The sequence below is a fragment of the Patella vulgata genome, chromosome 8 (genome assembly GCF_932274485.2).
Source record: "Patella vulgata chromosome 8, xgPatVulg1.2, whole genome shotgun sequence".
Taxonomy (NCBI): Eukaryota; Metazoa; Mollusca; class Gastropoda; family Patellidae; genus Patella; species Patella vulgata.
In genome coordinates this window covers 23507364-23522875 of record NC_065886.2, presented here as the reverse complement: position 1 = coordinate 23522875, position 15512 = coordinate 23507364, and the positions used below count along the sequence as shown (strand labels likewise).

General features: G+C 35.2%; 1 protein-coding gene across 3 annotated transcripts in view; it reads left to right on the top strand.

Moving 5' to 3' along the window:
* The window catches only part of LOC126830304 (transient receptor potential-gamma protein), a 101899-nt gene that overhangs the window by 10787 nt on the left and 75600 nt on the right, over positions 1 to 15512 (top strand). The window contains exon 1 of one of the 3 annotated variants that reach the window (XM_056102696.1): positions 6966 to 7134. The exons of the other annotated variants lie outside the window; for them this stretch is intronic. The gene's annotated coding sequence lies outside the window, so the exon portion shown is untranslated. Of the gene's footprint in view, positions 1 to 6965; positions 7135 to 15512 lie in introns of those variants that run through there. 3 annotated transcript variants of the gene reach the window in all.

Below are 15512 nucleotides of genomic sequence, written 5' to 3'. Positions count from 1 at the left end.
CTATAGATAACCAAACTTTTGATTCATATTTTATAGGTAATATGCTTTGAATAATTCTCTAGGGCAATGGATGTTCAGATAATCATGTCTGTAATTGTGATATCCTCTCTCAGGAATAGTTTTCAAATGACTGTAATTATTAGAAACAAATTTCTTTTTTTGGTTCATAATGGTATCATATGAGAGCTGGCTGAAAAGACCTGTTCAAAGTCAATGGTTTTCATTTATTTTTCTACATAGTCGCCTATGTATACGCTTTTGGCAATGATGTTGCAAAGTTTGGAGGACGGTCAGGAAAAAATTTTCTGAAGAGAACAAATCAGACCAAACATTTATCAGGATCTGCTTCAAAACAGCCCAGATTGTCACGGGACGTCAGGAATCGGACACGTTTCTGATCCACAGTCATCAAGTCTCTCTCTCTCTCTCTCTCTCTTTCTGCAATGCTTAAATTACTGTGGAAAAGGAAGTGGTCCATTCATTCAGTTGCAGGTGCTTGATGCCCTATTGCCAGTTTTGTCAATTTCTAAATATACTTAATCATGGGTAATTCCCTTTGGCTCATGAATCGGAAGAAGTGTATTAATTCAATACCTGGGGTCGCTTATTTGACTCCTCAACAGGAGGATCTTGTCACATTTAGTTTTTTTTAAGTTATTATTGTCAATATCAGTGGTTATAAAATATCTAAGAAAATTTTACAAGGAGAGAGGGAGATGGATGGGTTAATGTCTACATAACACCTAGAACATTTTGAGAAAAACATTTGGTAAATCTTTATTTCGATCAATCACTTATGCTAAAGGTTCTTTGGAACTACTAGAGTAATAAGAACACCTGAACAAGATAGGGCAGGTGACTCTACTCAAACAAATCCAGGATGAACTGATAACTTGTTCACATCTTTAAAACAAGCTCTCATTCTCTCATATCTCTGACCAGCTAGTGAGTCACGTATTCTGAGCTAAAAAATCTTTTGGATTGATTTGAAGATTAAGTGAATCAATAACACAAACAATTGAAGGATTCAGCTATAAAGAGTTAAAACAATATAGGTTTTCAGGAAAAAAAGCCCTGCTTAATACAGAAATTAAAAGTAGAAAATCTGCTAGATACTAGAATCTCACTTGAGCTAAGGGTATTTAGAAGTATATATTTCAAGTAGTTGGTGTAAAAGTTAGGTTTTAGATAGATTGAAATGATCATCAGCTAGTGTATGTATATATCTGCAGTATGTAAAGAAAGTTGTTAGTGTAACTGTGATTAAAGTTGACAAGTATTAAAACCAGAAGAGAGAAACTGTTGAAAGCCTAATCGCTGTATTGATTCATGTTAAAGGTCTCAATTTGCCAGCGCTAATTTTCTCGAGTTTGATGGTATTAAGTTCGAGAACTAAAATGTTGGGCCGCAGACTTTCAATAAAGAATCCTTTCAGCTCTTTTCAGACAAGATTAAGGACGAACAATTGATTTAAGAAAGAAAAGACATGTTACCGGGGAAAACCTGGCTCATAAAAGCTTCACGCAGAGATTTTGCTGTATGGTATTCTACTTTAGCAACTGCTGTTATATCTTTTTCAATAAATTTGACTATGATATAAGACTTTTTGTTTATTAATGACAATCATTGAAAACTGATGAATTCGTGAGATTTCTTGCTCTAATAGGTATCCAAGGCGATATTGAACCCCAAAAATTATTTCAAACTCGTTATTAAAAAAATATCAGCCAAATATTAAATTTATCATTACGAGTTAAAAGATAAAATGTGTTGTGACTTCAAGAGAAACATTGATTGTTATGGTTAGTTAGTTTACTCTTGCAGATATAGATACAGTAGCTTATATGCATTATGTAAGATTTAGATCAAGAGATGGTCGTTCTTGCTATAAGAGTTAAAAAAAACCTTATCAGGCTTCGAAATGTTCACAATATACTCTGGATTGTCAAGTACCATTGTTACAATTTTGAATTAAATTATTAAATGGCAATTGTGTTTCTATTCATTGAAAATCATGACTATCCTATGATCTAGCTAGAGAGTTGATTATAGGCTTGTCATGTGAATAAATGTCTAATTAATAATTTATATAGATTTGAAGCCAAAGGAAAAACCTTCAATAAATAGATTTAGCTCTTACATAATGCATCTTTAACAAATTGATTATACCAATAACCAGTTCGACTCTGTCAAGAAATACCCTTGGTTTCAATTGACCATCATCAAGTCATAGTCATGAACAACTGATTTTGGTCACAAACTATCCACAAGACAGCACCACAGGGTAATAAAAATATAATCTGTTATTGGAAAGAACATATAGACTAACATATGGTTCCATTTTATTTCAATAATTCACACGCGCATAGGGGTCTTTAGCAGTGGGAGGAAACTGGAGGACCCGGAGAAAACCCATGAGGTTTGACAGCAACCCTACTCCTTGTCACATACAACCGGGGAATCGAAACCATGTCAGTTTACTCATTGACAGACCTTATGATACAACGCGCACACGCTAACCAATTGGCCATCCAACCCCTCTATTTGTTTATATAAAGAAGGTACATGTTTGAGCCAAAGATTGTTTAAGATAATAGAAATGCTTGATTGGGTTTTTTGATTATGTTTGATTACCACCCAGTGATTCGATCACCTGACATGGTAAAGTATATTAAAAGGACAAATTTTATGGAAGATTTACTTAGCTTGACCTCTTGTTGGATTGTAATGAAAGTTGACCAAACAATCTTCACCACTGTGTTTGTTTATGATATTATCAGTTGACCAATGGGAGGACCAAAGCAATATTAAACATGGAACTATTTTATGGCTATTTTACTACATTTCATTTACCGAATGCTTGACAACATATATTCCCAGTGAGATTAGGGCTAGGCTATTAAAATCATACATTCCATCACTCAGAAGTTATAGAATTATCCATGGTATAACTAGATTTATCAGTATCATATTTCATATTTGTATAGTCTACAATACCATGGCATTCTACAGGTCTCATGCTCATCTGCTTGATTATTATTTGAGAGATTGTTCATCCCTTGCATATAACTACAAAGGAATATCCATTCAAACATGATTTAATTTCGTTCCGTATTTACAAAGATGAGATAAATTGAAAATTTTTCAACATTTGCCGTCTTCCACTGATTTTGGTGGAAATCTTTTGATGGGTACCTTTCTGATTGAATCTACTATTTACATTTTATTTCAAAATTAAATGGTAGATAATCAATTTAAATACATTTTTGCATAGATTAAGCCTTGGAACCATATATTGATTTGGAAAATGGGGAGCCACGGTGGCTCAGTAAGACTACTCATTGGCTCGCTAACCTGGAGCTGCCGTGTTTGATCTGTGTTGTCTGAGAAAGATCATCAGGCTTATCCAGCATAGGTTTCCATTGTCAATAATGTAGAATTAAAGGCCTGGCAAGGGACAACACATAGTCATTCTGATGGCACAAAAAACCAAGGTCATGTGTGACATTGGCATGCACATAAAAGAACCCTTGACAGTTGGAATTCGATATAAGAATAGGCCGAAGTCCTATATCCCTCATAGCACACTGTATGATGTATGTCCAACTTCATTAGCCCAGTTGGAACAGAACAGTAGAACGTTAAACTGCATTTCATCTTTGTTCAAAAAATGCAAATATCAATTTTTAACGTTAACTTATATTTCTTTGGGAATTGTAATTAATGGAAACTTTTTAAACATAATTTGAAAACAAAAACAAAAACGGAATTCATATAAAAATTTTTAGTGGATGTTTCTTTGGGAACTGTACTAGATCGTGTGTGCTTACCACTTCACTTGTGTTAAACTTTTGGACAGCCAATTTGAATTTTACCTCTTCGTGTTCTTGATAATTTGCCTCATTGTAGGCTGCCATGTTCAATTGTTTTTTGTTGGTTGGGAGTGACATAGAAAATATAATATGCTCATTAATATCCCCTATATTTATTCTGCGGTACAAAAAATTCAATGACCGGCTTATTCATTTACTTATAAAAGAAATTCAAAGGCATGTAATTGTAGATGATCATGAGTTACTACAAATGTCTCTAAATATAGATAATTCTTGGAGGGTCAGACTATTTAATTGCTCTTCCATTTATCCTGAGTTTTATAATACAACCATATAGAAATCCTGTAAATGCCATTTGACACTGCCAACAAAACCTGAAGATTTTTTATTGATGTAGAGATCCACATTATGAGACCTGTGATACTACTTTTTAGACTGATAGATCTTATTAAAGAACACATTACAATTAACAGATATAGAAACCAATAATTGGATGGAGCTTGGACCAATATGAGCATTAACTATCTTATATTTATTTCTTGGAGGTGCTTAAAGGCATGTATAATTTTACGACCCTATATTTACTTGCTCAGTGTACACAAGCCGACCTCTTAAGTGGCAAATTGGATTTGGGGAGAAATCCGTATTTGCTCATAAAATCAACGATGGATTCCATTTCAATAAATGTGGAAGTCACATACACCTTGCTCCTCATCTTTGTCGGTTCTCCTTTTTGAACTAAAAGACGAGAATTTTATAAATATTTTGTTGCGTGGGTTAAAAGATTAATCTGACACTAGCCATTTGCATGGATCAAGATGTTTCATTGGCAGACATTAATTGTTGTATTTGTTTCATGAAATAATAGTTTTAAATGCATGACATTTGGTTCGAAGAGATTCAATATCCAATTAATACCCTATTGTATAAATTCTGGTCTCCAGTTCAATAACTTCAAGAGACAACATGCCCAGAGATCTATAGAGATTTCAGCTATTAAAATTAGAATCTATTTATAAATACTGATCTGTAATCTTGATATCAATCACTTCTGAACACTGAGGGTCTAGCTAGTGCCGGGGATTTTTTAAGTGAGGGTGCCATAGGTTTGAGAAAGGCACATATAGGGGTGTGTGAGAAATTGTGGTGACCATGGTGATTTTTTCAGGGGACCAGGGCCATATTTAGCGCCCCCAGAAAAATAAGGCGCCCTGAGAAATTGCGTCCCCCACCCCATCCAAAAATACAAAATTATTTGACAATCTTTCAATTATAAAATAATACACTTGATTATGATCACACAGTGATGCTCTTAAGGCACTGATCAGTCGATTGGTTTTAAGGGCGCCCACACGCCAATGGGTTCATTTGCCCTGATCGAAACTTTCTTATATCACATACATGGAAGCTATGGCGCCCCACCACTCTGCTGCAAACCCACTTTTAAAATCCTACATACAGCCCTGCAGGAGACACACATCTTTTTAGGCCGAACCATATTTCAGAGGCTGCCCAGGCACTATAGTCCTGTGATACCCACACTAACGAACTTGATTACACATGTCCTTTAGAAAATATCTGCCACAAATCAGATCCAAGTAGTGATTTTATATGTGATTTCTATTCAGTTGAAATGGTTGTGAGTAATAAATTAGTTTGTGGTGTGTATAACAGATATTCACATTTCCACACTAGAACAAAAAGTGACATGTTTTACAGCTAGTTACACACCTACTTAATGACTACTATGTAGAATTGCTAACCACTTTCTATACATACTGTTTAACGTGCGCGCACTTAATCAAAAGGTCTGACATTGAGTCAAACCGGTGTGGTTTCGATTCCATGCTTGTACGTGACAAGGAGTAGTTCGCCTATCCAATCTTGTGGGTTTTCTCTGAGCTTCTGATTTCCTCCCATTGCTAAAAGACTCATACAGGCAAGCAAATTATTGAAATAACCATATGTTTGTCCAGAAATGACCTTGTTTGTATCAAGTAGACGTTATACCCATTTATTCTTTCCCTATACATCTACTAAATATTAATGGTGACTTGTAAAATATAATGGCAAAAATTAGTTTCATGGTGCTAAACTTTACTAATCTTAGGTTGCTGTTCAGTTTAGTGAGTGTCTGGTAATTTGCAACCACAGGACAAATAGTCAGATTGCAGAGTTGACATGAGCTTTGAATCAAAATGTATGGGATTGAGTCAAAGGGAGTGGTATAATGATCCTATGTTTGTACTTCACAAGAAAAATGGACACCTATTCAACTTCAAAAAATTTATCTGAATACTCTGGTTTCCTCTTGCTGCTAGAGACTATACACACAAGTTGATTATTGAAATAAAAAAAATACCATTTAGTCCCAATAAGATCTAGTTAAGTGGACATTAAACCCAATGACTCACAAACCAGGATCAATCCAGGTTGGGTGTTGGGCGAGAATTTCTTCAGGGTTTACCAGCCCAGTTTCCTTTTGGAAGTGGTTCAGGATGGGGGATCTGGCAATGAAAAGTTGTTCAGATGGTACGGAAAACCATGTGTACACATTGATGTGTGTGTGTGAAGGAACCCTTAATGGTTAGAAGTCAATGAGGAGTAGGTGGAAACTTTTATGTATGGTAAAATTGCCCTCGCAGTATGGTGTATGACTTTCTTCATTAACCCTCGATCATATGTTGGTGCACAGGAGTAAGATGCTAATAAACCCCTTTTCAACTCCTTTCATTACATAAACATTGTCTCTTAAAGTAAGTGATTAAAAATCAAAGGTAGAAAATTCTGTGTAAGTGAGTGATATTGATGGAACAGTTTTCTCCCCCAATCATCCACGCCTGACGACAGATCAATACATAGTGTAACTAACAATGACAAGCAGCCCGTCTGCCATAGGTATAACCACTACTGTCATTATCTTGTACATGTGTTCAACGTAACTGCCATGACCACACGGCACAATCACTCACACAGCATTGAATCTAAAACAGATTCTTCACCGCTGCTTAGTCTTTGTGCTTTATGCACGTTGCCGAGCTAATAAATTCAACACAGATATTTGATATTTAAAAAAAGAAAATGTCTTAAGAAACAGTCAGTGCTTCAAGTGAGAGGATAACAAGCTTAAACTGACAATACTGTGTTTTTCTTGATGGTAATGAGTAGCGTTAAGGAGATGATGTGTTTATATTGTTTTTTAAGTAACCTTGGATCGGCCGTACATGTGTTCATGTAGGTGTTGAGATCAATCTGATGTATTGTCAACTTTTTATCAAGTGCCGTTATTAAAACAACGCAGGTAAGAGAAATAATATGGCGTCAATATTTCTGGTATGTTAATCTTTGATCAATGTGATTTTAAAATTCCTGTAACATGTATGTTAACTTCCATTTCTGTTCTTGTCTAATTAATGAATTTAGATAGATTGATTGATTCACTGAATAATTCTGAAAAAGAATAATATTTGCTTTTATTAATTTCTAACAGAAATGCAAAAAATAGATTTATCTTTGATCAACAAGATTATAAAATTCCTGTAACTTGTATGTTAACATTTGATTCTGGTCTTGTCTAATTAATGAATTTGCATAGATTGATTGAATAATTCTGAAAAAGATTTGCCTTAATTATATAATTTGTGTCAGAAATACAAATAAAAGATTTATCTTTGCTACTTGCAACTGGCATGGAGACTGGAGTTATTAGCAGGAATTGTTCTAACTATAATAGTCTTGCAGGAATAGTGCTAACTAGACTTTCGACTAGGTCTGAATATAGGCACAAGCAAAGATCTGATTTGTGCGTGCCTAGTCATTTGCATCTCACGATAAACATAGATAGGTCCACTTGAGTATGTATTGCATTGTCATGCAGCATTGTCATGCATTTTCATTCCTGGTTTATGACAAGGAACATTTGGTACAGTTAGATACAGACAGTTATTAAATAAATTTCAATTTTCCCTCATATATTATGCAGTTTTTGAAACATGGACAAAAATAAAATGGAGATGACAGTATATTTTCTGCCAAATTAATATTTTTGTGAAAGGTGGGGGGGGGATTGGTCTGTGATCCTAAATATTCACAAAATTATTTCAAAGGGTATATGGGAGAAGTTAACACTGATATATCTGATTGATGGAAGAGAGACTGTCTACAGCCAGGAAATTATTATTTGTTTTGCTATCTTCTGAACAAGGAACAATTTTTTACCCAGTAATCATTTCATTCAAGTGATAGATAGCACAGAAATTGGTCCTTCTTCTGTCAAACCAAGATATGGAAAATGATGAAAATATTGTTAGTTTTAAATTTGCGGAAATTCTTCAGTTCAATTTAAGTCTTACAAATTGTAAAGACTTCAGGACTTATTTTTTTTCTCTTTGGAAAAGTCTGAGAAAGAAATGAAATTGGGTTTAAGTTCCTACCTTTTCTGCATCAACTGGAAAATGCTGGATAACACAGAAACTTCTGGATAGCATTCCAGCACCACATCCACTGGTACTTCTGGATAGCATTCCAGCCTTCTGGATAACATTCCAGCACCACATCCACTGGTACTTCTGGATAGCATTCCAGCACCACACCCACTGGACCATTGTCACCGAGCCATTGTCACTCCTTGGATCAACAGAACAAATTGACATACATGTGACTGCATTATACTATATTCAAAGACTTCATTATAACAATGATTGATCTTGTTTGTGTGCATATTGCCTGAGGTTCTTATTTGCCTCCATAAATATGCATGACACATATACAATCTGTGTAAAATGATAAGAGGTTTTTTTTTATATCTGTTAATCATGGTTAGATAGTTTTATCTCAGAGATGTTAAAATGTGTATTATCTGTTCAAACATTTTAGAGTATGAATAAATAAAAAAATTCTGTCTTTATCATCCCAGATAACATGATTGTTTTTTTGTAACTGTATCATTCATTATAAACAGCTGAAATTGTGTGTGAATTAAATTGGGTCTACTTTTAATATTAGTTCCAAGGAAAGTGTGCCTTAAGCCACTCAGATAATACAGATAATCAGAGACCAGTGTACACATTTGTGTAAAAGGAATAGGGTTTTAGCGTGTTACTTTTCTGGATCAACCAGACTAATGAAGGCAAATATAGTGGTGCTGCTGTCTGCTCTTAGAACTATTGTGGTGGTTCAGTGTGTAAGATGCTGGCTCACTAACCAGCCAGACTAATGAAGATAAGCAGAGTTTTGAACTATCACAGTGGTTCATTGAGTAAGATGCTGGCTCACTAACCAGGAGGTCCTGGTTTAGATCCTGGTGTTCCTCAAGATTCTCCAGTGTGGTTTCCACTTGTGAGTGGTGTGGAAAGGAGGGCCTGACAAGTAACAGTGTCTAGTCATTTGGATGGGACAAAATACCAAAATAGCACATACATTAAAGATATCCTTACAGTTTGAAATAAGAGAAGACCTTTGAGTCAGCTGTTTGGTCAAAATTCCGCTCACAACATTGTGCCCAACTTCATTAGATTGGTGGTTGCAGAAAAGTGGGACATGAAACTGCATTTTATTTCATTTTGTTATGGCTACTAGCTTAAAATTCAAATCCAAGAGCATAGAATATCTCTCAAGCAGTCAAGATGGAGTTGATATGTTTTAAAAAAAAATAATAATCTGGTAGAAATATGTTTTAAGAAATGCAGTAGATTTTTAAAAAAATAATAATAATAATCCGATAGTTTTTAAAGTGCACATAAGGTGGGCTTGGAAACTTTTGGATATGTGTAGCCAATGGTTACTATATCAACTTTACGGCAAGTTCACACCAATCTGATTGAAATTAATTCAGTTATCTTCACTCAAAGTCGTAAAAATAGACCTCCCTTAAAAACGACTTTGCCAATTATTGAAAACAATCTTAATCCCCTCAGACGCCAGTGACGTCACAGTGACCGAATGCATATTCGGAATGTTTATTCCTTAATTACCTATATACAACCGGCGTGTGTACTCATTAACGCCAGACTGGTTCCTTAATCCCCCTTAGTTCCTTAATTAAATAAAACAATTGACTACGGAATAATTTGTTTTGTAATTCATTTTAATTTATGATTCAATTTAGAATTTGTTTCTCATGACAGGAATTTTAATACCCTCTAACATCGTGTGCAGTCCAATTGATTAGAGATACATTTTCGTCAAAAGAGTATTGTGGTTCTAATTTCCGCGAGTAAAAAAGTACAGTGTTAAAAAGATGTGGTCATGCAAATTGTATCATAAAAGTCAAACATGATTGAAAAGCGATTTGTAAATGACGATACGTTATCATCGTACGACGGATTTGACTTCATTACTCTGAAATAGACCGTAAAAATGAAATGCGAAAAAATATCTCAATATACAGTACAAATAAATTTTGAGGGTAACCATCTAAATGGAATAACAGACAGATTGAGAAGTGTCATCTAACTATCTTTGTGTCTTGATAATAATATGACAAGTAGTGTCGTTAATATCTGTCATTAATTAATCAATGCGACTAAACTTATACAGACTTGGGGGTCATTAATTAATTTACATCTCGGTGTTAGCAGTGATTGTTAGTGGGATTAAGAATGCTGATTAGGTAATTATCTTTTTTACGCCGGCCAGATCAAAGACATCACTCTAGGTGGAATGTGTGCGTAGTACCCACAAATGAACTAATGGTAGAATCGTACACACACATATTAATTGTATAAAATAATTAAGTTTTACTAATAAGTTTGTTTAAAATTACTATATACCCAATAATTATTGCTCACCGGTGTTTTTGTAATCAAGTGGCCTCGTATTATTTGTTGATTGGCGTTTAAACAACATTTAAGTGATGGATGGATTAACGTTTTTGTTACGATTGGGTTATAATGTCTAACATCGGTTATCTTCTTTATAATAATAGTATATACAGTGGACTCTGTCACATCCGACATCGTGCGGGATCGTTACAATAATTCGGATCACACAGCGTTTCGGAATACCGAGTTTTCTCCAAAACCGGAAATACTGTAACTTCGAAAACCGGATGTATTTTTATATTGTAGCTTCGAATCACCAGAATGCTATTCCCTTTATAAATGATAAACTTTTCTGTACTTTCAAAATTTTATTATATTAAATAATTAACAATAACAATGCATGCGTACAATATATTCATAAATCGTTTACATGTAATATCAATGCATGCGTACAATATATACTATTCAAAAAAAGTAGGGGATATTTGATTTTTAAGTGTTATTAAAGTCACCTAATGAAACTGACGAAGAAACAAATGACAAAATGAATTGAAGTTCACATTCATCGATTTATTCCAAATGATTGTTAGACTAAGTAAGGCACAGACTGACCATTATAAGGGTAAAATGATACCCGGGGTCAAACAGCAAAGTTACCACAGCATCACAACCAAGTCAGTAACGGGTAAATCCTCCTCTGTTTGCTAAACAAGCATTGATCCGACGTGGCATACTCCTAATGAGACGTCTAAGGTCATTTTGGTCCAGATTGTCCCATTCCTGTTGCATCGCAGCAGCAAGTTCTTGGACATTGGCAGGACGTTGTTGACGTTGACGTAACCTCTGTCAGTGCTGGCCAAGGTAATGTGGTGATGTTCTGTTGTTGGAGGTAACCTGTAACGATCCTGGCCCTGTGACATCTTGCGTTGTCATCCTGGAAGATGAAACGGCGGCCATGACGTCGTGCGAACGGCACAACATGGACTGCCAAGATGTTGTCCCGGTAGTACTGGCCTGTAACACGCCCTGCAACAACATGTAAAGCCGTTCTTCCAGCAACAGTGATGCCTCCCCACACCATAACAGAACCACCCCCAAATCGATCATGTCTGATGACGTTAACGTCTTGGAAGTGCTCGTTTTGACGACGCCACACCCTCCTACGTCTTTCAAAAAATCAACAGTGAACCTTGACTCATCTGAAAACATCACATTGCTCCAGAGTCGATTATCCCAGTGTTGACGATCCCTACACCAATACGTCTTGCCTGAATGTGATGATCTCTCAAACAAGGGATCACGCGAGGACGTCGGGCGCGAAGGTGACCCCTATGCAGTCAATTCCGAATCGTCTGGCCACTCACTCTCACACCAGTGTCTGTTTGAAGACGAGCGCTGATCTGATTTGCTGTGATGTCACAGCAATCCGGAGTGATCATAGATCGGATGTGACAGAGTCCACTGTATTTTACAATTGCATTGACAGTTTAATCACCCACCAAACGACACCAGGAACTCCACGAATGATCCCGTGCAATTTTTGCGGCGAAGTTTAACCTCATTTACTACACCCGTAGTACATGGAATGGTACATGATAATAAGATACCAAACGTTGATTGGCAGAGAAATGGGTGCGATCATTGTACATGTTTTGCATAGTCATTGGAAAATTCCATATTCACTGTAGTTGTTCTTTATGTATAGAAATGGTTATTATTATTATATATAGTGAATAATGAATATATCGACAAATGACTGGCACCATTTGTATTTCTGTACTTAAGTTTGGGATATTAAATATTACGGTGTTATCCAAATTACCGGTAAATGCGCTAATTTCTTGAGTCATCTTCATTTGACACGTGACCTATTTAAACAAAGGCAGCTTAAATTGATCTACGGCATGATACAGCATTTTAAATTCACTCTAAAATATTCCAATCACAAATGTCTAATCTATACCAATGAAAGACGATAATTCGGTGATTATGATTAGGCCAGTCACGTGGTAATTGGACCGTCAATAGACGCTTGTCCAGTTGCCGTGTGTATTGATAGTGCTATATTGTACAGACAGTGAGATATTGTATAGATAATGTATATCCTATGTGTAGTGCCTGTGATGTCACCAGCCAATCAACCGGATTAAGGTCGTAATTGAAAAATCGAAAAGCGTTTTGGCGTGTCGGATACTTAAACATTAACAGCGGACTTAATTTTAATCAGATTGGTGTGAACTTGCCGTAAAGTTGATATAGTAACCATGGGCTATACATAGATGCAATTTTTGATCTTACGTGGTCTTTAAAAAATATTTATCCACAATTTATTTTCTCTTGAAATTAGGCACAACGGTAGGGTGACCCATGTACTCACAGAAATACAGTCCACCGCTGATAGTTCGAGACTACCACTGAAGTGTGCACATTCGCCGTGCCGAGACCAACTTTCTGACAGTATGATACTATAAATAGCCATGGCACGTGCAATTCTCTACAAATCTATCAACTATTACAGCCGTAAAAAATTTATTGTTGACGATTTTGAATAGCAGTAAAATTAAGCTTCTTGGTTATTACAGCAGATTTAGAAATTACATTCGTTTCATTTTTTAAATCGCTTTATCATTAACTGTACCGTTAAGAGCGGCATCTTTTGGTTTAGTACAAATAATATCTCTGAATCACTCGGGTTAGACAGGAACATGATACTAGCAGTAGTTTCATTTTACTTTTACAAGCTTCTTAAAACGATTGTTGAGCTACCTAACGTGCTTATTTCTAAATTCAATTTCTTGTTCTAGCTTTCTGTTATGTTTCGTAAAAAAAGTAGTCTTGATTATCCCGACCTGTCAATCAGACGTAGAATGGTCGATAGACTGGTTAAGCGAGACTAATTTCAAAACAAGGGCACGTAACCTATCTTTTACTCAAAAGTGTCTGGATGTTATGGACGACTCTTGGAACCAGTTTTCAGTCTATTATTTATACGTAATTAATGGTCATAGCTTATTAAGTACAACATGATCGTTTATTTAGTGACTATAATTGTGTGAAACTGATTTGAGGCTTGGCATATATATAAATATTGTGGCGTAATTGTCGAGATATATGGAGATATTTTTTTATGGTGGGTCACCCTAACAACGGAACCTTTTTTTTACATGTATGAAATGTCAATATAACATCATTACTTTTTAAATGATCTGAACAAATGTTTTGACCACCTAAGCTTGTCATAAACACAATAATAACCAGACTTAAGCTTGATTGCTTGATGCATGGTGGGTGTCAGTGTCATAATCTAGTGTTAGAAATAAATGCTTGTGTCCAAAGCATTTCAATGGCAAATAGTAGTACCAGGTGTTCTCAAAAGAGTAAGCATACTCTACCTTACATACTACAATTGTAACTATTGTATATTTATAAAGAATATGAAAGGGAAACTTAGATTATTGGTTAGATCTTCAATGAGAGGTAACAGCCGTAAAACGTACTAAATGAATAACATTTTCTCATGAATTTGGCTGTCAACTGTATCACTCAGCTTAAAAAGTCCACATAAAATGTGCAAGCTCTAACATATCAAATATAAACTGTTGGCAGTGGTAATAGAAGGCTAAATATATATAAAGACTCTCACCCTTTTTATACTCCCACATAGAAATGTGGTCGTATATTGTTGTCGCCCCGTCCGGCGTCCACAATTGCTTGTGGACGCTCTATAGGCTAAAGTTAATATCTGATTGACTTTAAATTTATACACAGTGTTTAAGGTCATGAGACGAAGAAGCCTATTGATTTTCAGCAATTTTCGATAATTATTGCCAGAGTTATGGCCCTTGATCACTTCAAAAAATCTTGTGGACGCTCTAGAGGTCAAAGTTGATATCCGATTGACTTTAAATTTATACACAGTGTTTAAGGTCATGAGACAAAGAATTCTATCGATTTTCAATAATCTGCTGCCAGAGTTATGGCCCTTGATCACTTCAAAAAATCTTGTGGACGCTCTAGAGGTCAAAGTTAATATCCCATTGACTTTAAATTTAAGGTCATGAGACTAAGAAGCTAAAGTTTCATATACTAAACGTTAGCATGGGGCAGAACAAATTCTAATGAGTTGTTACTCTTAATTAGATTTTAATGTATTATAAATGTTTCATTACCGAATAAAGTAAAAATATGCGACAACTCTTGTTGACTGCCCAGGCATATGTTTCGTTGCCTGGCAACCTATCTTTGTCTTATCAGGTTACTCTTACTTCTTCTAAATTCACGTTGGTCTTCTTTAGCCCAGTCGTATCAGAACAGTAGGAGGTCAAACCCCATTTCATTCTCATTTCATTTCTAAATTCATGTACCAGTAATTATACTGTGCCAAACGAAGTACAGGGAGGGATAGTGAAATGGGCTTTGTTCCGTTTTTGTTTCTGAGCACATCATAACCATAAATAACTTTCTTCACACATCAACCTATTAGTTGTGCCATTTACTAATTTGAAATATCCATGGAAACAAATTCGACAGCGCAGGATGTTAATGACTTCGAGTCAGTGTGTTAAAAATTACAAGGATATATAGTTATCATTGCTTTGAGAATGTTTTTACGTTGTGACGTCAATTATATGTGATGACATCATTTAAATTATGGTCTACGCAATTATGTGGGTTATATGTTCACAGTTTTTCATTAAAAGATGCCAATTTCAAATGATTTGTTTCAATCTTTTAAAGTTTTACCAGTGATTAACATAATTTGTGTCTAAATGGTTCACCATAATGTTTTATTCTATTGTAGCATCAGTAATTAGTTCATGAATTATAGAATGACATCTAAAGATAGAAACCATTTTGATATGGAATTTAAAAATTAAAATCATCAATATATTGACTTAAAGATCAAGTTCTATTAACA